The sequence below is a fragment of the Notamacropus eugenii genome, chromosome X (assembly GCF_028372415.1).
Source record: "Notamacropus eugenii isolate mMacEug1 chromosome X, mMacEug1.pri_v2, whole genome shotgun sequence".
Lineage (NCBI taxonomy): Eukaryota > Metazoa > Chordata > Mammalia > Diprotodontia > Macropodidae > Notamacropus > Notamacropus eugenii.
The window spans coordinates 19,699,146-19,723,515 of NC_092879.1; the positions used below are offsets into that span (position 1 = coordinate 19,699,146).

The 24,370-nt window shown below is 36.2% G+C and overlaps 1 pseudogene; it reads right to left on the reverse strand.

The window, feature by feature from the left end:
* LOC140515726 (E3 ubiquitin-protein ligase DTX3L pseudogene) overlaps positions 1-20,083 on the reverse strand; it is a 46,802-nt pseudogene extending 26,719 nt beyond the window's left edge.
* Positions 20,084-24,370: the final 4,287 nt, after the last annotated feature.

Genomic DNA, 24,370 nt, shown 5'->3' on the forward strand with positions numbered 1-24,370 from the left:
AATTATTCTTACATTATTTTGAAACATTTAAAGATCTTATTTTATACAGAAATACATATTTAATAACAGGCAGGTGACTAGGACAAATACTAATTTACTAAGTTGTTTAGGACATAGAAAAGACTATAATTTCAGTCTAAATAGCTCAGATTATACACACATGCATTTTATTACAGTAGCTCAGATGTGTTCAGCCATATTCTATGGGATAATGATTTAACATTGCGTTCATATCTGTTTCACAAGTTTCATTTAGCTTTGTTTAATTATTTCCGTGGCATTTAGAAAGAATGAGTTATTCCAGGGACTTAATCTTACATATGATTAAGTAAGTAGTAAGAGGCAGATGACAAGCCTAAGTATGATGTTCTTTACTTGTTTGGGATATGTAATGACTACATATTGAGACTGAAAATGGTAAGATCTTATATACTTGCATAGTACTTTTATCTTCTACTGATCACTTGCTCTGATTACAGAAATTTGCCATAAAAGGAAAAAGCAGGGACATGGTTCTAACAGCATCAAAACAGGTCCTTAATGACTCAATACATATATGGCAGGATCCTTAGCTCTGTTTGACTTCAGATAAGGGTCAGAACTGACAACCAATCATGCAGTAACAACTCTACCTCATAGCCAGAGTCAGAATAACCAGGTGGGAAACATTCCTATTCAAAAGGAAGTAACACAATGGGGAAACTGAGTAAGAGGATCCTACCTATGTAGTACAAGCTATGCCATGCTTGTACTCTCCACTTTTTCCCAGATACAGACCTCCACCTGTAACATTTCAGGATCACATTCCCTCTGAACACCTTGTGGCATTTCTGTCTTATGATGCATTATTGACTTAATGATTCATCAGACTATTATACCTGAATTCAGAACTCTATCAGTTACAGTCTGTAATGGTAAGTTAAATGGGAAAATCTTTGCTATTCATTAATAGGTTCTTGTGACCTGCTTAAATCACATGGAAGCCTAAGTCACATGTGTTAGGAGGAGCTTGCTGAACAGGTGGAACAGGAAGGGTGGAGTAGAGTTGGGAGGAAGTTGGTAAGAGCAGTTAGGGAGGAGCAGAGAGAGGACACAGGCAGGCACAGTGGGAAGGCCCTGGGGTGAGAGTGAGGGTGAGGAAAGCTTGGGAATGGCTTTGCCCCTTGCAGTAATCATGTTTATTGACTTCTTGATTACTGTGTGATTTTGCTTTATCGTTCTGGGATTTGGCTTTCCGGTGTCTGAATAAATGTTTTTCTTCTGCCTTCTATATGGAGAGTCTGTTAGACTTTGAGATTCAGAACTATGCCAGCATATTCATAGTCACCCTCAGTACTGTGAATATTGCTTTGATGATACACAGTCCTAAGAGCTTTTATCTCAAATAGCAAGTTTCACTAATCAAAGCTTAGGGTTAGATAGAGTTATGTTTTCTCTCATGGAGTTACCATAATCAATAATAGTTGACCAGGACTCACACATTCGTGACAGATTTCACTTAACATTCCTCACTTGTTTTTCTTTTCTTCTTCTCCTTGAGCTTAGACTTATCCTGGTATAAGGATCAATCATTAGAAATCACTTCCATATTATACACAGACTCACAAATTCTCAGTAAGTCAATATCATTCTTTAGGAACTCCATAACCCTTAACAAGTGCTTTTCTCAGACTAATGACCTTATCCACACAGATGGTTTCCAGAAACCTGGCAAGTTTACAAAATAAGAAGTCTATAAGGTTTTTCCTTTGTACCATTTCTCACACAGTAATCAATTACCAACATTTCCTTTTAAAATACCTATGAAAACACATAATAAGTTTTAACATTGTGACAATAATCTCAAATAACTTAGTTAACAATCTTACAACTTTCAGAACTGATAGTCAAATACTTTTGGCGATAACTTTCTCTTCGCTGTAGGGAAAGATGGAAATTTCCAGTTTTCTAAATTGAAGTTATAAAGCATCATAAAACAGGGTTAGCAGGGCTGATAAAAAAAAGCCTGACAGTTTCCAAATAATTTTTTCCACCTTTTTTAGTTCTTCAGTTCATACTCTAATAAGTTCCAAGTTATGAAAATTTGTTCTTCTAATGACACAATTGTATAATAGGTTATCAATTTCACAGCATAAGAAAATTTAGAAACATAACAATGTCATAAATAGTATATATTTGAAAATTGAAATAAATCCATTAAAACTTAATGCTGAATTCAGTTGAATGCATTTGCAAATTACTTCACATAGAAAATCATTTTATCACCATTTGCATTGCATGCTGAGCACATCTAAAAAAATCTTCATGAAGTTATCATGTATGAAGCAATTACATCTAATTAAAGAAATAATAACAGTTAACATTCATATAGTGCTTGCCCTATGCCAGCCATTGTGTTAAGTGCTTTACAATCATATGATCCTCACAACAACTCTAGGAGGTGGGTTCTATTATTATCCCATTAGAGAATAGTAAACTGATGTGAACAGATGTGAGATAATTTGCTCTAGATCACCCAATTAAAAAAATTTCAGACCCATACATTTCACCAATTTTACTTAATGTCAAATAGCATAATAAATTCTGACGCATCATAAACATATTAGGAGACATATTTCACTTAAAATAAGACAAGAATCAATTCAATTATACCTGGATTTATTTTCCAGCTGGCAATGAATCTCAATTCATTATTTTAATTATATAGTATCATATTTTACACAAAGCCTTGTTATCCCAAGCACTTCATATTATGGAGTTCACTATTTTCAGTCAATCTCCTGCCAAAGATTGTAAAAGTGGCATTAGGTTGAATCTACCCCAATTATCACACTTAAGAGCACATGTTAATTTAGTTCAAATCTGACTTCTACAATCTCAGAAAGAACCCATTGCTTATCAGTTTACTCCTAGCTCTATAACTGTTTCTCTATATACTTCCAAATCAAACAGCAACTTTTTAGTACTACAGTTTATAGTTCATTTACACATGAAGTTTCACACAACCTTCCCAATTAAATAAAGCCAAAACTTTTTCAACCCTTTTCTGTCAACATACACACACCTTGCCAACATGCTTAAACTTTCTGAAACGGATACAAGGGCACTCAGAGCACATGTCAAAGGACAGGATTTGTCCCCAGTTTTCTTTTCTACCATTCATATTTTCCCTCCAGCTTTTATTTCTCTTTCCAAATCTTCCAAAGCAATTACTAAGACTACACAAATTTCCTTTACTCAAATCCTACATTTCAACCATATTCCAAACTATATTCACTCCACTGAAAATTTCCTTTTATAATTTTAGCAAATATTGTTGTTAAATTCAGTGATTTACTAAGACCTTACTTTCCCAGCTGTATGGGGGGGTGGGGGTGGGGGAAGAATTTGGCCACAGTTCAGAAATGTGAGGGAAGAGAACAGAATCTTTCTAAAAACCTAGATTAACTAATGACACAGAAAGATAGCTTTGCTGGCAAAGTTTTTCCTTCTAAGCTCTGTGAGCACAATTACAGATTTTGAGAAACACAAAAACAAAGATACAAGGAATACAACCAGACAGGTAAAAAATATTACTTCTTACCTGCCTTGCTATCTATTTCCAGAGGGGCCATGCTGTCTATTACACAAAAGAATAAAACATGGGCCATCTGCAGACCAATGTTGCTGGTGAATATTAATTCAAAAATTTTAAATAAAAACTTATCAATCAAACTACAACCATGTATCCAAGAAACCATTCTTTTTGATCAAGTTGGATTTATATCAGCAAAGCAAGAATGGTTTAACATTAGAAAAAAATCAGCATAGTCATATTACAAACAAAAACAACCACATGATTATCTGAAGAGTTTTGGGAAAAGTCTGCGACAAACTGCAATGCCAATTGCTACTAAAAATCATGCAAAATATAGGATTTGAGGGTTTTTAATGTCCTAAAAAGTATCTATCTAAAACTAAAAGCAAATATCATACACAGTGGGGATACACTAGAAGCTTTTCCTGTAATGACAGGAGGAAAGCAAGGACACTCATTTTCTCCAATATTATTTGATGCAGAGTTCTGAAAATGCTAGAGAATACAATAAGATGAGAAAAAAAACAAAAGAGAGAGGAGATCAAACTATTCTTTTGCTCATGGTAGGATGGTATAAATGGAACATCCTAGGGAATCAGCAAAGATACTAATTTTAGCAGACAATAGCTTTAGCAAAGTTGCAAATATAAACATCAAAAGGAGGTTAAAAAATACCATCCTACAGACATTAAATTGTAACATAGCAGAATTTTAGGAAGTAGTCTTCCAACATTGCCAATCTCCTGCCAAGAATAGGTCCAAATACTGGAAACAAACCACAAGGGATTGTTCTACCAATTTTATATTTATGTTATTGATGCCCCCAGGTCACAATAAATTTACCAATGAATAAATAAAGGTATGACAGTTTTGAAAAATAATTTTATTGAAATAACTTCTGAGAAACAAGTGTACTAAGTGTTGTGTATTTTTCTTGTAGCCTCTCAGTCTTTCTGCCTAGATGCATTTACTCTGTATGTTCCAATTTTTCATTTTTCAATCAACTCTTTATTGTGTCAAGAATTGTTTCCACATACGTTCATTTCAATGTGGTGATTTGGTATAGTTGACAGGACACCAGAGGAGCAATGAATAAACTCCCTGTAGGAAAATACAGCCACTTTCTAGCAGATAAGAGACCCGAACTTTCTAAAAAGTTTCCTTGCTGGAACTCTGCACACTGACCAGTGACTCACTCAGCAAAAAGCTGTGAAGAAACTAGAGTTTAGGTATTGTGTTTCTGAAAACAGGCAGGATGGGCTCTAAAGAGATCCCTTTGGCTCTAAAGACCCGTCTTCACTGGCTAAAATAGTGGAGAAAGTTGGGAAGTCAGATATGTTGCTGCTACCTCTTTCTCTGTCTCTGTCTCTTTGTTTCTGTCTCTGTTTCTGTCTGTCTGTCTCTCTTTCTGTGTGTGTGTGTGTGTGTGTGTGTGTGTGTATGTGTGTGCAAGCACATAAGCACAGCTAAAATCTCTCTGTCATGGTTGGAATGTTTATACCTAAGAAAGGGTTAGATTTGTAGTGGCCAAATAGGGTTCATTTGAAGACTACAAGCTGGTTTGTCTAAGGGGATTTTTAGAACTCCTTCATCCAAAGCACATGGATTACTACTGTTTTGGAGATGAGTATTATGTCTCCAAAAAAAAAATCTATAAAAAATAGAAGAGGCGAAACAATGAAATTGTCTCTCACTTTCCCCAAACCTTTCATTCAATTGAAAATCATGTTTTTTGGGGGGGTTAATCTGTTGGGAAGAGACCTGATATGTGAATTGTAGGTTACCATATTCTCTACCCAGAAAGGGAGTTTTTAGAACTCCCCAAGAAAATTCACCTGATTTGGTTACTATGTGACTTACGGTTCAGAGGGGATGGAAGAAAGTGAAGTTTCACACTACACTAGAAAAGCACCAAAAGTAAAAGCACAAAGGAAAATGATTGATTCTATATTGTGAAACCACTCTAGTAATGATGCTGTCTCAATAAAATGAATTGAACCAGTTATAACCAGTTATTAGAAGGATAAATCATAGCGACGAATTAAGCAAAATCCTTTGTTTAAAACTCAAATTAAAAGAATGTTGCCAATAATAGATTTAGAGAAATAGTTATTAAAAAGGGACAGCTTTCATGTAATACCTTTATTTTACCTGTAAGAAAAAGAAATTTGATAAAGAAGGCAGACATGTTTATCACTTTGTCGAAGATTTAAGAATTGTAAGACTCATGTTGTTGCTAATCTTGCTACTATTTGGACTTTTGTACCACTGACCAGTTCTTTTCAGCAAGTAATCTATGCCTGGCTTTCTTTTCTATTGGCTCAAGAATCTAAAGTCTTCTTTGCCTTTTCTTATGGGACATTTCAGTATGTATCACAAAGAATTTCCCAAGGATTTTGTGATTTACCTACTATCTTTGCTAGACACTTACAGGGAAATTTAAAGCCCTATTGTCTTAGGGAGAGGCAGAAAAAGAATATGAACTTTTTATGCTGATACTTTTAAAGCTTTCAAAAGATAAAATTAAACCTTTATGTTACTAATTCTGGTCAGGTTGGGAATGCAAAGAGACAGATATAAGAGCCAATGAGAGTCTTTTCCTTTTTGCACAAATTTATAACATTATAAACTAATTGTGTACTAAATTTGAGAACGAAAAGGAAATTTGTTTACCTAATTGTGGCGAAAGTCTGAAAGATCTTAATGGGCTTTGGGGGTTGTAGCCCCCCCACCCCCAAGGAATAAGGCACATATAAACAGCAGAACTCTCTATTACTCTTCCCTACAGAGTGACAGATTTATTGTTTTAGTGTAAGAAAGGAGGTGATTTCACTGACTAGAGGATAAACAAAACTAAAGCCAGTTTGAAGTTTTATTGCTAGTTAAGTCTAAAAGCAGAAAAAGAAAAAAAAAAACATAGAATGAGTTTTACAGTTTTCAAGCTTACCCTATCATTGGCTCAGTCACTTACCAGTTGTGTGACTATGGGCAAGTCACGCAACCCTATTTGCCTCTATTTCCTTATTTGTAAAATGAGCTGGAGAAGGAAATGGAAAACCACTTCAGTATCTTTGCCAAAAAAACCCCAAAGAAAACAAAACCTAAATAGGGGCAAAAAGAGTTGGGAATAACTGAAATGACTGAGCAAAAACAACTTAACTAATAAACTTTTTGTGTTTAGGGGAGGGGGTAGTTCTGAGGTTTCAGTGGAAAAAAAATGGAAAAGCCCAAGTAAAGATGATGATCATAAATAATACGTCTTAAATTTTATCCTGAGGGTAATAGGCAACTACTGAATTTCTGTCAGATGTATCTGAATATCCAAATATATCCATCCATACAAATACCAAAATATATAGGCTTTGGATATGTTTTAATGATTATATTTAGTGATGGTCTATAAGATCTCAAGGTGGAATAAGGATTTCACATATTCAACTGTTTTAATTGTCAATAAACTTTTACGTCATTATGTGTTTTCAAATGCAAAGATAAAAGGGTCAATAAACTCTACTCATCTACACAAAAACTACTTAGCATACTTGGAGTTGCATAGATTGTACATACATACGATGGAAAAAGAAAAGAGAAATACTTGTGGTCTACAGGATAACCAGAATTAGACATCCTTGTCAGATCACCTAATAAGTCAGGAAGGGTTCAATGTGATTTTTAAAGCATTAACTTGATACTCTGGAAAACAAAGGATGGTTCAGTGAAATACTGTCATTCTCTACAAGCAATATGATCTTTTATGGTTTTACAAATGAAAACTAAAAATCCAGTAGCTTATCTGTCCAAGGAGACATATGGTCAGTAAATATAGAATTCAGTATTCTCTGTGACACACTCAGTAGAAATTTCCCTAAGCCAATACTTTTTACTTCCTCTTTTTCCCTTAGTACATGTGGCTAGACTTCATACAAAATAGGAGCTCATTAAATACATCAGGTCTTTACAGTCATACTATGCTAAAGCATTTAGCTTTCAAAAAAAGGTTTGTCTCAATTTGTTGAAGCTCATTTACTACATAAACTGGTTGTCTAAAGCATTTAAGGATGTGCAAGAAGGTTAAAATGGGTGCAACATTTTCAAAAGGCTACAGTGTGGTCCAATTGCTTCCTTAAAAAGCCAGTTTTCAAATTGGGACTAAACTGGAGGGTTATTAACAGTAAAGAATGTTTCTTAACAGTATAATTAATTTTTCTGAAAAATTCAATCTATTTTTTAAAGAATTGCATCTTCTTTTGTGAGCTTTTCATAATTGGGAGATTGATTTTTTCTTTCTTCTCTTTCCTCTTCCCTTCCCTGTATTCTTTTCTCTCTGTTACTCTCTTCCTCTTTCTGTTTTATTATACCTTTCCCTCCCTCCCTTCCTCTCTCCATCTTTACTCTCTTTCCACTCTCTCCCTCTCTCCTCCATCACTTTCTCTTTCCCTTTGTCCCAATCTCTCAGTCTCTTCATCTCCCTTTCCCTCCTTCTCTGTCAAGCTCTCTCTTTCTGCCACCTCCATCCCTCTCTCTCTCTTCTTCCTACCTTTCTCTCTTTCATCCTCATCCTCTCTCCCTCCATACCTACCCCTCTCTTTCTGTTTCTGTATCTCTCTGTCTCACTACCTAATATTTTCTCTGTCTCTTTTCTCCTCCTTTTTGCCCCCTCTCTCCCTCCATCTTTCCATTTCTCTCTGTACCTATCTCCCTGTCTCTCATCTTCCTGTATCTTTCTCTTTCCCTCCATTCTTCTCAATTATCTCTCTTCCTCTCCCTCCTTCCAACTTCATCTCCTTTTCTGTGTCTATCTCTGTCTCTCCATATCTGTCTCCTCCTTTTCATCTCTCTTCCTCTCCTTCAACCCCCAGTATCTCTTTGTATATCTATTTCTTTCTATCATTCTGTTTCTCTCCCTTTCCTTCTCTTTACCTATCCATCTGCTTTTCTTCTCTATTTTCTCCCATCTCCTCTCTTTTTCTCCCTTTCTATCCTCTGTCTCTCCTTCCCTCCTTCCCTTTCCATACTTCTCTCTCTTCCTCCATATCCATATCTCTCTCCCTCTTCCCTTCCCTCCCTCTCCCTCTCACTACTTCTAGCCTCACTTGCCCTCTCCCATATTCTTTCTTTGTCTCTCTTTTCTCTGTCTCTTTCCTCTTCATCTTCACTCTATTCTTATTCTGTCATTCACTCCTATCTCTGTTTTTCTCTCTCCCTTTCAGTTTCTCCTCCATTTCTCATTTACCCTTCCTCCTTGTCATTTTTTCTCTCTCCCTCCCCCTGTCTCTCTCTTTTGATTACTTTATCTTTCCATATTTCACTCCATCCCTCTCAATCTTCTGTCACTCTATCTCTTCTTTCCATTCTATCCATCTCTCTGTCTCTTCTCTTAATCTCTGCTTCATTTCTTTCACCTGCACTCATCTTTCTCTGTTCCATCTCTGTCTCTGTCTCTCCCCATCCTCTCTCCTACTTTCCTCACTCCCCCTCCCCATCTCACTTTTTTGTATCTGTCTCTCTGCCATTATGCTTTTTTTCTCCTGTCTCTTTCCAGTTCCGCTTTTCAACTTCTTAATCCTTTTCTCTTTCCCTTCTCCATATTTTGTCTTTCTCTCCTTCCTTCCCTATCTCATCTTTCTTTCTATATCTCTCTCCAAACTTCTCTCTATATGATGCTCTCTCTCCTTTGTTCTTCCTTTTTTCTTCTCTCCCTTCTTACCTCATTCTCTCTTATTCTCTCTGTAATTCTTTTTCTGTCTGTCACTCTCTCCCCCTCCATGCTTCTCAATGTCTCTCTCTTTCTCTGCATATTATTCTTTCTTCATTCTCTCTCCCTTTCCCCACATCTCCCTTTCTCTTTCTCCCTCGCTGATCCTCCATCTCCTTCTCTTTGTCTCTGTTTCCTTGTTGTCTTTTCCCTTCAAACTATCTTTCCCCCCCTCCCTCCATGTCTTACTCCCTTTCTATATTTCTGCCTCTCCTCTCTTTCTGTCTCTTTCCCTCCATCTTTATCCTTCACTCTGTCTCTCCCTCCCCATCATCATTTAATAAATTTCTTTCTCCCCACTCTCTCTTTTTCTCTTTTCCTTTTCCTCCACCCTTTCCTGTCTCTCCTTCTCTTACATCCCTTTTTTCTACCTTACTCTCCTTCTCTCCCAACCACTCCATATTTTCTGCCTCTCTCTCTTTCTTTCTCCATTCTCTCTATCTCTTTCCCTCCATTTCCCTCTCCATCATTATGTCTCTATCTTTCTCTTTGCAACTCCATCCTCCTATGTTGGGACTGGAAGCTCAATTCCGTGTGGACAGTCTTGGGCAGGTAAAAGTGGGACTTCTAAATCTTAGAGTCTTACGAGGCCCTCCATGAACAGCGGGGGTTCGAGAAGGTCAGACCGGGCTAGCTCGGCTAGCTCGGGTATTTCCGCCTCTCCCCCGGAGATACCTGATGGGTGGAGTCTCCCTGCCCTCGAGGTCATCCCGGATTGGAGCACACCTAGTTACCTAACAGCACGGTATTGAGATGCAAACTGTGTGGCTGAAGATTAAGTAGGATTGAGGAAGCCTAAAAGCTCTCTTAGCACGTGTGGAGCCAAAGAGAAAAGTAGGGCTCCGCTTCTTTTCTTTTCTCTCTCCCCTCCCCCTCTCTCCCCGCTTGTACTTCTACTTCCAATCCCTTAAGATCCTAGCCTCCTTAGGAAATCTCCCCCTCTTCCTCCTAAGGAAGACCCCCCTGCACTTGTAAATAAAGCTCAACCCTTGTTCGACTCTGGAAGTCCTTTCTCTCATATGAGCATCCGGTTTTGGCCAACCGAAGACCTCGGAGGTGAGGTAAGAAGACTCGGGTAGCCCACACAGGCCTCTCGGCCTGGCACTCCTACCTTCCCTCAGTCCACACTCCCTTCCTCCCCATCTTTCTGCATCTCCCTCTCACTTCCTTTTTCTCACAATGTCTTTCTCCATCTCTCTCTCTCTTCTTTTTCTTTTCCCTTCCATTTCATCTCCCTCCACCTTCCACTTCTTCCTTCTCTCCCTCCTTTTCTCCCTAGTGCCTGGCATATAGTGCTATGTAAATGTTAGCTATTACTATAATGTCAGCTATTATGAAGGAAAAAGCTAAACCCAACATGACAGAATTAGAAACCTGTACTTTAAATGGAAAATAACTGAATGTTGTACACAAGTGTTTACCTAAAACCTTAATGTTATCCAGGATCTGAAATACACTGGGAGTTAGTGAAAGGTTTATCTTAAGAGATATTTCCTGAAAGCAAATATTGTTCTAAAGATTCTGATTAATCCTATCATAATATTTTTTTAGTTTCGTTAGTTATACTGCACTTCTATATATATTAGTTAAAGACCTGAGAACCGTACATAAGTACAGTATGGTTATGTACATAAGTCAGTATGGTTCTTGAAAAGATCTTAATTCTCTAAGTGGGTGATACTATAAAATAGCATAAAACAAGAGACTGTAAGGGTAAGTGAAGGTTAAATTTTAACATAGCCTAGTTTTAGGAAGTAGTTTTGTGTAGCTCCTTTCCTTCTGCCATGCCCATGTGCACATAATAAAACCAGACAAATAGATTATTCAGTCAGTGTTTTGCCAATGTTATAGAGGTGCATAGGTCATGATAAACATACCAATGAAAAAATAGCTGGATGAATATTCTGAAAATTAGTTGTATTGAAATAAATTTAATTGAAATAAGACCTGAAAAAATCATATTGATATAAGATCTGAGAAACAACTGTACTGCACATGAATTACTTTTAGATACCTAGAGAAGTTCCCACTCTATGGTCTGTATAAAAAGGACTCCTCTAGTGGATTTCTCCCACAGTCTCTCTTAGGCTACCTACATGCATGCACTCTATTTTCCTCTTTTCAATAAAGTATTATTTCAAGGACTGGCTCCACAAGTTCATTTCAACCTAAGACAAATCACAATATAAACCTTCAAAAATCAACTGCATTTTTATGTAATAATAACAAAATACAATAAGAAATAATAGAAAGGAAAATAACTTCCAAATCAAGTGGGAAAGGCTTAAAATATGTGTGGATCAATCTACAAATACACACAAAACACTTACAGAGATTCAGAGTGTCCCTTCAAGAAATGAAGGACAATATAAATGCCAGCGTTCTTAGCTGGGCTGTGCCAATAGAATAAAGATGATAAAACTACAAAAGTTAATTTAGTCTTCTAATACCATGCCAGTCAAATTATCTGGGGGATACTTTATAGAATTTTATAAAAGAATAACAAAATTCATTTGGAAAAACCAAAATCTAAAATACCAAGTGAAATTATCAAATGAAGTAGGACTGAAGAGTGAACACCTCAAGAATTCAAACTATATTATAAAACAGCAGTCATGAGAACCATCTTGGATTGGTTATAGGTAGAGAGGAAGAGTGATGGAAAAGACTAGACAAGGGAGAATCAATAACAACTTAATAACGTAATAAGGTGGAAAACATATGTTAGAACTCTCAATTTGATAAAAACTGCTGAGAAATGGGAAATCAGTCTTGCAGAAATTAGGCTAAGTTTGCACCATATTCCAAAATGGATATGTGACCTTACTACTAAGAACATATAATACAAATATTAGAAGAGAAACAGATCATATAATCTGTCACAGTTGTGAGTAGGATATGTATTCCTAACCAAACAAGGGATAGAGGCAATTACAAAAGATAAAATAAATAACTTAGATTGCATAAAACAGAAAAGCTTCTGCATAGACAAAATGAATGCACCTTGAATAAGGAAGGAAGTGGTTAAATGGGAAAAAACATCTTTGTATCAAATTGCTCTTAAAGGGTGTTGGTATCCAGATATATAAACAATTAATATATACATAAGAGAGCAAGAGTGATTTACTCTTAGATAAGTGGTAAAAGAACATGAGCAAACAATTCACAGAGGAGTAACACAACCACACACACACGCACACACACACACACATACACAAATGCTTGGAATCAGTGCTAAGAGAAATGATTCCACCTTACACCTTGAAAATTGGCAAAATGACAAAAGATGAGAATAATCAGTATTGGAGGGGTTGTGGGAAATTAAGCACTCTGATGAATTGCTGCTGGAGTTGTGAATTGGTACATCCATTTTGTAAAGGAATTTGGAATTATACAAAGAAAGTAAATAAAATATCCATACCCTTTGACCCCCAAACTCCACTACTGGGTTTATTCCTCAAGGAGGCCACTGACAAAAAGAAATGTCCATACGGAAGAATTATTTATAGCAACACTTGTAGAGTTAGCAAAAAATTAGAAACAGTAGATTCCCAGTTGGGGAATTGCTAAAAGAAACTGTGGTGCACAAATGTAATGGAATATTAATATGCCATAAGAAAGGATGAAGATGAATATGGAGAACTATAGAAAGACTTATAGGAACTGATGCAGAGTCAAGTAAAGAGAGTAAAGAAAGCAATATACACAAAGATTTCAATAATGTAAGTAGAAAGAACAAACAAAATGCAAATATAGATATATGCAAATATACACAGACATAGTTATATAGCACAAAATTATAAGGAAATGTGTTGAAGTGTGTTGAAAGAAGCAGTATTAGAATATGCTCATAGTGCAACCTTTAGCAGAGGTGGGAGGTCCACAGGGATTACATACTGCACATATTTTCAAACCTTTTCAATGTACCAATCAGTTGTGTTCATTATTTTCTTCTTTTTCTCTTTATTTTGCATCAATCTAACATTTGTTGAAGAACGAGATAAGAGGTTGGTAGTCAAATAGTGTAAAGGGTAAAGGTTTGCAAATTATAACATATTTTCTCTGGCCCAATAAATACCTTGCAACCTGGGGAAGGGTGAAGGGGAAGATAATGACAATAATAAGACAAAACCAAAATTTGTGAGATGCAAAGTAGTACGTAGTGGAAATTTTACATCAATAAAGAAGAAAAAGAATGCATCAATGAACTAAATGTGCAACTAAAAACAACAACAAAAAAGGACAATTTCTAACTAAGCACTAAAATAAATACATTCAAAAATCACAGGAAAGACTAATAAAATTGAAAGTTAAAAGACCCATTGAAGTAACAAGTACAACTAGAAGCTGGTTTTATGAAAAAAATCTATAAGTTAAATAAATCATTTTTAATTTGATTAAAAGTAAAAGAAAACCAAATTACCAATATCAAAATGAAAAAAAGAGATGAATGAACTACCAATGAATATGAAATGAAAGCAATTATTATGAGTTCTTTTGCCCAATTATATGCCAATAAAACTATCTCAATGAAATGGACAAAAACTTACAAAATTATAAATTGCCCAGATTAAGAGAAAAGGAAATAGAATCCTTGAATAACCCAATCTTAGGAAAAGTAATTGAACTAGCAACAAATTAGCTTCCTAAGAAAAATCTCCAGGACCAGATGAATTTACAAGTGAATTTTTCCTAACATTTATCTATTTCACAAAATAGACAAAGAAGGAGTCCTACCAAATTCCTTCTATGACACAAATATAGTTTTGATACCTAAACCAGGGAGAACAAAAGTAGAAAAAGAAAGCTGCAAACTCATTTTCAAAATGAATATTGATACAAAGAATTTTAAACAAAATATTAGCAAGGAGATTACAGTTATATGTCACAAAGCATACACTAAGACCAGGTGCTATTTGTACCAGTGATGTAGGACTGATTCAATATTGAGAAATAAGCATAATTGACCATATCACTAACAGAAACAACAAAAATCATATGATTATCTCAATAGGTGCAGAAAGAACTTTTGACAAAATACAACACTCATTCTTATAAAAAACACAGAAATAAGTGCAGGATTTACTAAAATGAATTACTTATCTAAAACTCAGAACAAGCATTATCTGTAATGGAGAAAACGTAGAACCCTTTCCAATATGATCAGGGATGAAGCAAGGATATCCACTATCACCACTATCATTTAATATTGTACTAGAAATGCTAGTTATAGCAATCAGACAAGAAAAAGAACTGAAGTAGGTAATGAGAAAGCAAAACCATTTTCTATAGAAGATATGATGGTATACTTAGATAATCTTAGAGAAACAACTCAAAAACTAGTTGAAACAATGAACAATTTCAGCAAGGTTTTAGAGTATAAAACAAACCCATATAAATCAGCTGCATTTCTATATTTTATCTCCCTTCCAAATTAGTAGGAAGAGCTAGACAGAAAATTTCCATTTAAAATAACAGTTCAATGTAAACTATGTGGGAATCTATGGGCAAGACAAACTTAGAAACTATACAAACACAACTATAAAACACTTTTCATATAAAGACATATCTAAACAACTGGAGAAATATTAATTGTTCATGGATAGGCTGAGTCAATGAAATGAAACTGATAATTCTGCCCAAATTAATTTAGTTATTCAGTGCCATACCAATCAAACTACCAAAGAATTATTGTATAAAGGTAGAAAAAATAATAACAATAATCATTTGGAAGAACAAGAGGTCAAGAATATCAAGGAAAACAATGAAAAAAATGTGAATGAAGGCTGCTAAGCAGTGTCTGATCTCAAACTGTGTAGTAAAACAGTAATCATCAAAACAATCTGTTACTGGCTAAGAAATAGAGTGTTGGATCAGCATTACAGATCAGGCATATAATACACAGTAGTAAACAACCATAGTAATCTAGTGTTTGAGTAACCCAAAGATCTAAGCTTTTGGGTCAAAAATTCAGTATCTGATAAAGATTGCTAGGAAAACTGGAAAGCATATTGACAGAAACTAGGCTAAGACCAACATCTTACACTATACCAAGATAAGATCAAAATGGGTAAAAAGATTTAGACAAATTAGGGGAGTATGGAAAAATATATCTGTCAGATAAGGAAATGAAACCAAATTGATAAAAATAAAAGCCATTTCCCAGCTAATATGAACAAATAATATTAAGATGAAGAAATAAGGTTATCATTAGTCATACAGAAAAAAATGCTCTAAATCACTCTTGATTACTTCCACAGAGAGAACTGATCAACTCTGAGTGCAGATGGAAGCACACTTTTTAAAATTTTCTTTATTTTTCTTGCTTTTTATTTTGCAACAATGGCTAATATGAAAATATCTTATGGATCATGTATATCACATGCCATCTCAATGAGTAGGGGAAGGAATGGCTGGAGAGAGAGTATTTGGAACTCAAAATAAAAAAAAAATGAATGTTAAAATTTTTTTTAAGTTAGCCAAAGAAAAAAACCAAATTCTCCCTAACATTTAAACAACATTAATTCAAATACTACATAAAGAGGTAAATAGTGGTCAAGATGGGATCCTAAAAAATCCATTCTATGACAAAAATCTGGTAACTAAATAAACGGAGTCAAAAGGAGAAAAATATATAAACCAATTTTGATATTGATTATTGATAAGAAAACTTTAAATAAATTATTAGCAAGGAGGCTACATTGATATATACTTGTACAAGGGTGGGGAACCTGCAGCCTCAAGGCTCTCTAGGTTCTCAAGTGCAACCCTTTGACTGAATCCAAACTTCAAAGAACAAATCCTGTTAATAAAAGGATTTGTTCTGTAAAACTTAAACTTAGTCAAAAGACCACACCCAAGGAACTAGAAGGCCACATGTGGCCTCGAGGCCACAGGTTCCTGACCCTTGTACTAGGATCAGGTTCCATTTATGCCAGGAATATAGGTCTAGTTCTATATTAGGAAAACTATAAACATAATTTATCAACAAAATTCACAAAATCATATGATTATTCCAATAGAAGCATAAAAAGGTTTTTATAAAATAGCAATTCCTGCTTCAAAAAATTGAAAAGCATAGGAATAATTGGAAAGTTCCTTAAAATGATAAGAACTATATCTAAAACTAAGAGCAAGCTATAGCTTCAATGGGGATTAGCTAGAAGTGTTTCCAACAAGACCAGGGGTGAAACAAGGATGTCCATTATTACCATTGCTTTTCAATATTTTACTACAAATTCAAGGCATAGAAATAAGACAATAAAACCTTTTTGAAGAAGTAAATATTGGCCAAGAAAAAACAATCACTTTATGCAGATTGACTTTAAAAAGTCAACTAAAAAATTAATCCAAACAATGAACAACTTTAGTAGTGTAGCATTATATATAACAAAACCAGACAAATATGAAGCATTTCTGAATATCATCAATAATCCATGAGGTAGTCTGGTCCTTTGAGGTAGGTACAATTCTATTTTCCCATTCTTTTTAATTATTCTATCCAAGAGGTTCAAGATATTTGGGGAGACTACAATATTATTAAAACAAAAAGAGACACAGGGTACAATAGAGTTAGCAGGGTGCTAGATCCACCCTGTCCACTAGGTACAAATCTGATGGTATAATAAGTATAGCATCATGGAATGAATTTATGTTGTGGAACCCCCTAGGAATTCTGAGGTCAAGGTAAGTGTCCTTCTCTGTCATGACAGAAATCTCGAGATTTTTAATCTGGAACTGAATGGGCAGTACCTTTTTTGTTATATAATTGTTATATAATTATATAACTATTATATATAATTACATGCACCTTGTCCCATTAAAACACAGCCTTGTCCATGTGGCAACATTGTTCATATTGTGTAGTATTTTACAAAGAAAGCCTGAGGTGTCATCCACTATGGTTAAGAACACAAATCATAGGCTATGGAGAAACCAGAAAACCAAGGGGAAAATAATTACCTTTCACATCTACAGATAATCACAGAAAATAAAATGAACAATTTCAATTGCATAAAATTGAAAAAACTTTTGCACAAACAAATCTAATACCATTAAAATTAGAAGAGTAAAAGTATAATGTGGGAAAATTTGCAGCGAATTTCTCTATTAAAGGCTTATAATATGTGTGATATATACATATATACATACATGTGTGTATATGTATGTATGTATACTATATATATATAATTGCTTCAAATTTATCAAACTAAGAGCCATGAACCAATAGATAAATAGTCAAAGACTGTGAAAAGATAGGCTTCAAAGGAAGAAATCCCAGAACTCAACAACCACATGATAAAATGCTCCAAGTTAGTAATAATTAGAGAAATGCAAATTAAAGCAAGTTTGAGGTTCTACCTCCCACCCATCAGAGTGGTTGACAAGGATGAAAAATGAAACCTCCCTCCCTCATACATATACACACACACACACACACACACACACACACACACACGCATGTGTGTGTGTGTGTGTGTGTGTTATCTTCCTCCATTAAATTGTAAATTTCTTGAGACAGGGACTGTCTTTCTTTTTGGTATTTGTATCCCCAGTGCTTAACACAGTGGCTGGCACATAGTAGGTACTTAATAAATATTTACTGACTATTAATGAACAAAATGACAAATGCTGCAGAGGCTGCAGGAAAATGGGCATGCAGAAATCATTGCTAGTAGAGATGCAAATTGGTCCAGACATATTGAGAAACAAGTTATAATTGTACCCCAAAAGTTTGTAAATTGTGGCCCATCTAGAATACCACTAGGCTTAGACTGTATTGGGAACAAAGGAAAAGGACCATACATACAAAAATATTTATAGAAGCACTTTTTGCTTCTATAAAGAAGCACTTATTTATAGAAGCCCCAACCTGGAAACTAAGGGGGTATCCACATACAATGACTGTAATAGTAGTATAATATTTTATTGTACCATAAGAAATTAACAGTTTCAGAGGAACCTAGGAAGAACTCTTAATACCTGATACAGACCAAAGTGAGCAGGACTAGAACAACTTACACAGTGACAACATTATAGAAATTTTTTTTTTAAAAAAAACCTGTTAGAACCCAACTTAATGCAGTCCAGAGGACTGTAGTTGAATCATACTATCCACCTTCTGCCAGAGAGGCAATGGACTGAAAATTCAGAACGACACCTGCCTATTTGGACATGGTCAAGATGGGAATCAGTTCTGCTAGAATGTGCATATTTATTGTGAGGGTTTTGTCGTTGTTGTGGGGAAGGGGGTGCTACTGGGAGGAAGTAATAATAAAGGCTTATAAAAATAAATTTTAAAAACCTTTAAAATAAAGAATTACTCTTCCCAGTCCAGTTACATTGGTTAGATATCCAGTGGTTAGAACCATCCTTTTGTGCATTTTTAACTATTTAAGATGGGCTGTTGTGCATACCTGGCTGGCCTCACAAAGCTATATTAGTTCTGCATTCAGTTCAGTGAGCCTAAAAAAGGTGGGGTTTACCCTTGGAAAGACGTCAGAACTCTGATCAAAGCAATGACCAATTAAGATCCTAGAAGACTGATGATGAAGCACTGGACCCACATCTTGACAGCTGAGGGAATCTAAACGCAGAATAAGACACATTTTCAGATACAGATAAACTGCAGATTTTTTTTTTTGCTTGACCATGTATATATGTTACAAAGGCTATCTTTTTCTTTCTTTCTTTTTTTTATTTTTAATGAGGTGGGGTGTAGGAGGGAGAGAAGACAGAGATAGGGGAAAGAAAAAAAAAGATGGTCGCTAAGGCATCTTACAATCAAACCAAACAAATAAAAAAAGCAAAAAAAAAAAAAAAAAAAACAAAAAACAAACCACCAAAAAACAAAAACAACTGAACAGACTAGAACAGAAGGCCAGAAAGAAGCACTGACAGCTTTGAAAAATACAAATTGAATTTATTATATAGTTTAAAAAAGACCTAAAAACGAAGCTATAGATGACAAGATCAACAGGTGTATGGACAGCCTCCTTTTTCAGTTGTATGATGTACATGGAAATGTTTGTTTGATCGGGCGTTTGTTGAGTCCAGAATAATAATGAATGAAAATGGAAAGATAGAAAAATAAGAGGTATTTAGTAGACAGTCACTGTTTCTCCCCCCCCCCTCCCTCCCCCTCCCAATCCCACTTTCTGGGCGGCGCTCCACAGAGGGGCTGGGGGGGGAGGGGGGAAGCGGTGGAGCTGTAGTGCGGGGGGGGGGGCCGCTGAAGTGGGGTGGGGAGGTGGAAAATCACTGGATGCGTTCCCGGGGGACCTCCATCCCTCACAACAGACAGACAGATGTCTGGGCACATCCAGCTGCAGATCTATCCATGAGTTAAGCCTAAAAGGCCCAAGACTGAGGTCTGGGGGTGCGGGTGGGGTGGGGGGAGCGAACAGCTACACCCCTTTGGGGTTCTAGGGAGGGAAGGGAGGGAGTAAAGGGACTTACCTGCCACACACAGGGGACTCCTACTGGGGAATCAGCCAGGCCCGGGGCCGGGGATAGAAGGCGGATGGAACTAGAGCTGCTGGCAGCCCGTTTTCACAGAATGCGCAACACCCCAGCCCAGGTGAAAACCGCAGAAAGGAGGAGACCTGTGACGTCACCTCGGGAGGCGAGGATTGATTCAGCCAATGGAAAGCATGTCGTGACTTCGGGGTGGGGAGGGGGAGCGTGGGAGAGGGGGCGGCCCCCGCAGAACAAATCAGTCTGACTGTCAATCTACATTTGCTGAGCTCCTCCTACGCGTCAGACATCTGGCCAGAGCTGGAAATGAGAAAGAAAAAATGACAGATTAGAAAAAGAGATCCTCTCATAGAATAAATTGATAAAATGACCCACTATACTTGCAGGATTCAGGCAAAGCAATCCTTATGTACAATTTACTTTTTCCAAATATATTCTTGAATAAGAGAAAACGGAAAGACCAAAAGAAAAGAAATCCTGTAAAAGAAATAAATAGAAAAAACTAAAACTGCACAGAAAGAAAAATTCTGAAAATAAAAGAAGACTCAAATTTGAGGAAATATACACAGACAGCTAATTGGTTTTTTTTAAAGGACAACCAAATTACCAGGATTTTTTAAATGGGAAACAAAAGATGGAGATCAGCCAGTCGGCATTTAATAAGTGCCTACTATGCGTCAATTACCGTGCTAAGCAGTGGGGATAGAAAAAGAGGCTAAAGACAATCCCTGCTTTCAAAGAGCTCACCATACGGGGGGAGGGGAGATAGTAAGCAAACAAATATGTACAGGATAAATAGGAAATAATTAACAGAGATGGACTGTCTTGTTGGTGGAACAGCCAAGAGGCCAGTGTCACTGAATTGAAGAGTGTATGGAAGGGAGTAAGGTGTAAGAAGACTGGGAAGGTAGGAGGGAGTGAGCTTAGGAAGGGCATTGAATACCAGACAGAGGATTTTGTATTTGATCCTGGAGGGAATTGGTTGGTGCTGGAGAGGGAAGGGAGGGGAGGAGAGAGAGAGAGAGAGAGAGAGAGAGAGAGAGAGAGAGAGAGAGAGAGAGAGAGAGAGAGAGAGAGAGAGAGAGAGAGAGAGAGAGAGGAGAGAGAGAGAGAGAGAGGAGGGAGGGAGGGAGGGAGAGGGAGAAGGAGAGAGTATGGTTGGGGAGACAGGGGTGGTATAGTCAAACCTATGCTTTAGGATAATCACTTTGGTGGCTGAACGGAGGATGGATTTATGTGGGAAGAGACCTGAGGCAGATGCAAGAAAGGAAAGTATTAGAAATTCTTTTTTCTCAATTTTATGCTAACAAAAATGATAAAGGGATGCATATTTACAAAAACATAAAGTATCCATATTAATAAAACAAAAAGAAAATGAACAAACCATAAATGAACTTGCAAAGGTTGAGAAGAAGGGAGAGAAAGAACCCAAGGAACATGGATTTACAAATGAATTCTAGTGAATCCTTAAAGAACAATTCAGTTTTACATAAATTGTCTCTTAAAATAGGGAAACTCCAGTAGGAAAAAATATGATTTTAAATACAAAATCTAAGGCAAGAAAGTGTGATAGCCCATTCTCTCTGATGAATATAAATAAAAATACTGAATAAAATAGTAGGAGCAAAGAAGCTCCCAGAATATATATTACAAAAATGTTACCATAGCCAGATTGTGTTTATATTAGAAATGGCTATCTGGTTCAATATTAAGAAAATAAGTCACATTAATTTTTTGAGAAGAAAAACACATAATTATATCAATAGATACTGTGTTTATCTTGATTTTAGATACTGTTCACCCTATTAATGAATTCAGCCTTCATTTCTATACTTCTAATTGTTTTTAACAAAAGGGATGTTATATTTTCTCAAAAGCTTTATCTTTCATGGGGAAGCACAAAAGCCTTTCCAATAAGACTAAGGGTAAAGCAAGAATATTTATTGGTAACACTTTTATTCAACAGAGTAATAGAAATGCTAGGTGTAGCAATTAGACAAGAGGTAAAAAAAGAGGGAATGACCACAGGTAAACAAGAAACAAAATTATCACTTTTTACAGTTGATGTGATATTTTAGGGACCCTAGAGTTAACTAAAATAGTAAAAGAAATAAGTAAAATCTTCGATAAAGTAGTAGGATATAAAAACAAACCCACACAAGTAGTCAATCTTTCTGTGTTTTACTAACAAAACCCAGCAGAGATGGAACGAGCAATTCCACTGAAAACAAACACAGAATTTATAGAGGATATGGGAGACTGCCTATAAAGCCATACTTAGGAATTATATGAATACAACCTCAAAAATGTGCTCTACAAAAATAAAGGATGACTCAGATAATTTTAGACAATCGATTGTTCAAAGATGTGCCATGCTAGAGATGGGCTAGAGAGAAGACCAGTGATTTCATTGTAACAGGGAAATCCCCAAGGAGGAAGCTCCTCCTAGGTCTGGTACCTTCTCTGTAACTGAGACTCTTGGTGAGCTGCCTAAAGCACTGAGAGTTTCAGAGACGAGCTCAGGATCACAGCCAATGTGTGTCAGAGGAAGGACTTGAATCTGGGTAGGACGTCAGGGCTGTAAAGCTAATTGTTTATTCACTAAGCCATATGAGTTCTCATGAGCCAAGCTCATCTAGTAAAAATGATATCAATACATTAAATAACTTGCAGATTTAGCACTATACCAAACTATCAAAGATCTACTAAAATTCATCTGGAGATATACATGATGAAAAAGCCATAGGGAAAACATGAAAAAAATGGAAAGAAAGTAGAGTAGCCATATCAGACCTCAAATTATACCATAAAGCAATAATTATCCAAAGAATTTGGTACCTTTTTTTAAATAGAAAAATTGATCAGTGCAACAAATTAAGCATACAAGATCCCAAAGTCCCTGAATATGATAGCATTGGTTTGAGAAATTCCTAAGTGCCAAGTAGCGGGTTATCCCCACTGTTACCTATCCAGTGGGATGGATAGGTAACAACATATCATTGTACTTGAAAAATTAGAGAACAACATAGAAGAAATTAAGCTTGAACTAATAGCTCACTGTCTATGGGTGGAGAACCTGCTGCCACAAGGCTACATGTGGACCTCTAGGTCCTCAAGTGTGGCCCTTTGGCTGAATCCAAACTTCACAGAACAAATCCCTTTAATAAAATGATTTGTTCTGTAAAATTTGGATTTGGTCCAATGGCTGCACCCAAGGACCTAGAAGGCTGCAGTTTCACCATCCCTGCACCTCACACCATATAAAACCATAAACTTCAAATGGTTGTGTCCTAGTTTGAAGGTCAGATCATTAAGAAATTAGAGGAGAAAAGAGCTATTTTTCCTGCTATGGCTGAGGAATTCATCCATCCATCCATTTATTTATTTATCTGTTTGTTTATTTGCTTATTTATTGATTGATTTATTTATCTGTTTGTTAATTTATTTATCACCAAACAGGGACAGAGAGCAAACAGGGAGAGAGACAGCTTTGATGACATAAAATTGAAAAACTTTTTTTTAGAAAATGAGATCAAAGAGGTCAGAATTAAAAATAAAATAGTAGGCTAGGAGACAATCACTGCAGTAAATTTTCTAGTATGCAAAACATATAGGCAAATTTGAGACAAATATATAAGAATAAAAGCCCTTCCCCAACAGATAAATGGCCAAAGGAAATGAACAGGGAGTTCTCCAAAAAAGGCAAGCTATCAATAACCACATGAAAACATGCTCAAAATCACTAATGATGAAAGAAAAGCAAATTAAAACTTCTCAGTGTTGTGGCCTCATAACCAGAAGATTGTCAAAAAGGACAAGAAAAGAAAACAGTAGCTTAAGTGGTTATTAGAAGGACAGGAACCCTTATTGGAAATGAGAATTGATCCAAACTTTCTGGAAAGCAATCTGGAACTATACCCCCAAAATCACTAAACTGTGCATACCCACTGACCCAGCAATACAACTACTAGGTGAATACTCCAAAGAGAGCAAAGACAGAAGAAAAAGACCCAGCTGTACCTTTTTTAGTAGTGAGGTCCTGGAAACAAAGTGCATACCCATCACTTGAGGGATGCCTACATAAATGTTGAGATAGAAATCTAATGTTATAGTGCTATAATTAGTAAATGACTGATTCAGAGACTGAAATGAACTGATTCAAAGAAAAGTGAGCAGGACCCAGAGAACAGACTGTATAGTAGGACATTGGAAAGAAAAATGATTTGGCCTTAAAAAATAAAGCAATCAATAAGGCTAACAAGAACTCCAGAGACACTGTGCCCTGAGAGTAGCCAGACCACTTGATGATCAGACCAACACCATCTGTCCTTCATAGACACCACACTCCACACCCCAAGGTCATCAGGAACCTCTGGAGAAAGAATGAGGCCAGATGGCAGAGTGATTGGTAAATGCTCTACCTCTCCCCTTGATGATCATAAAATATTTCCCCAGGAAAAATCCTGAAACAGTGGGATCAGGTGAAGGGGCAATCTCTTAGCATGTGAGGCTAGGAAAATCGCTAAGGAGGGTCCCTCTTGCTGTAGCTGAAGGGGAGAAGT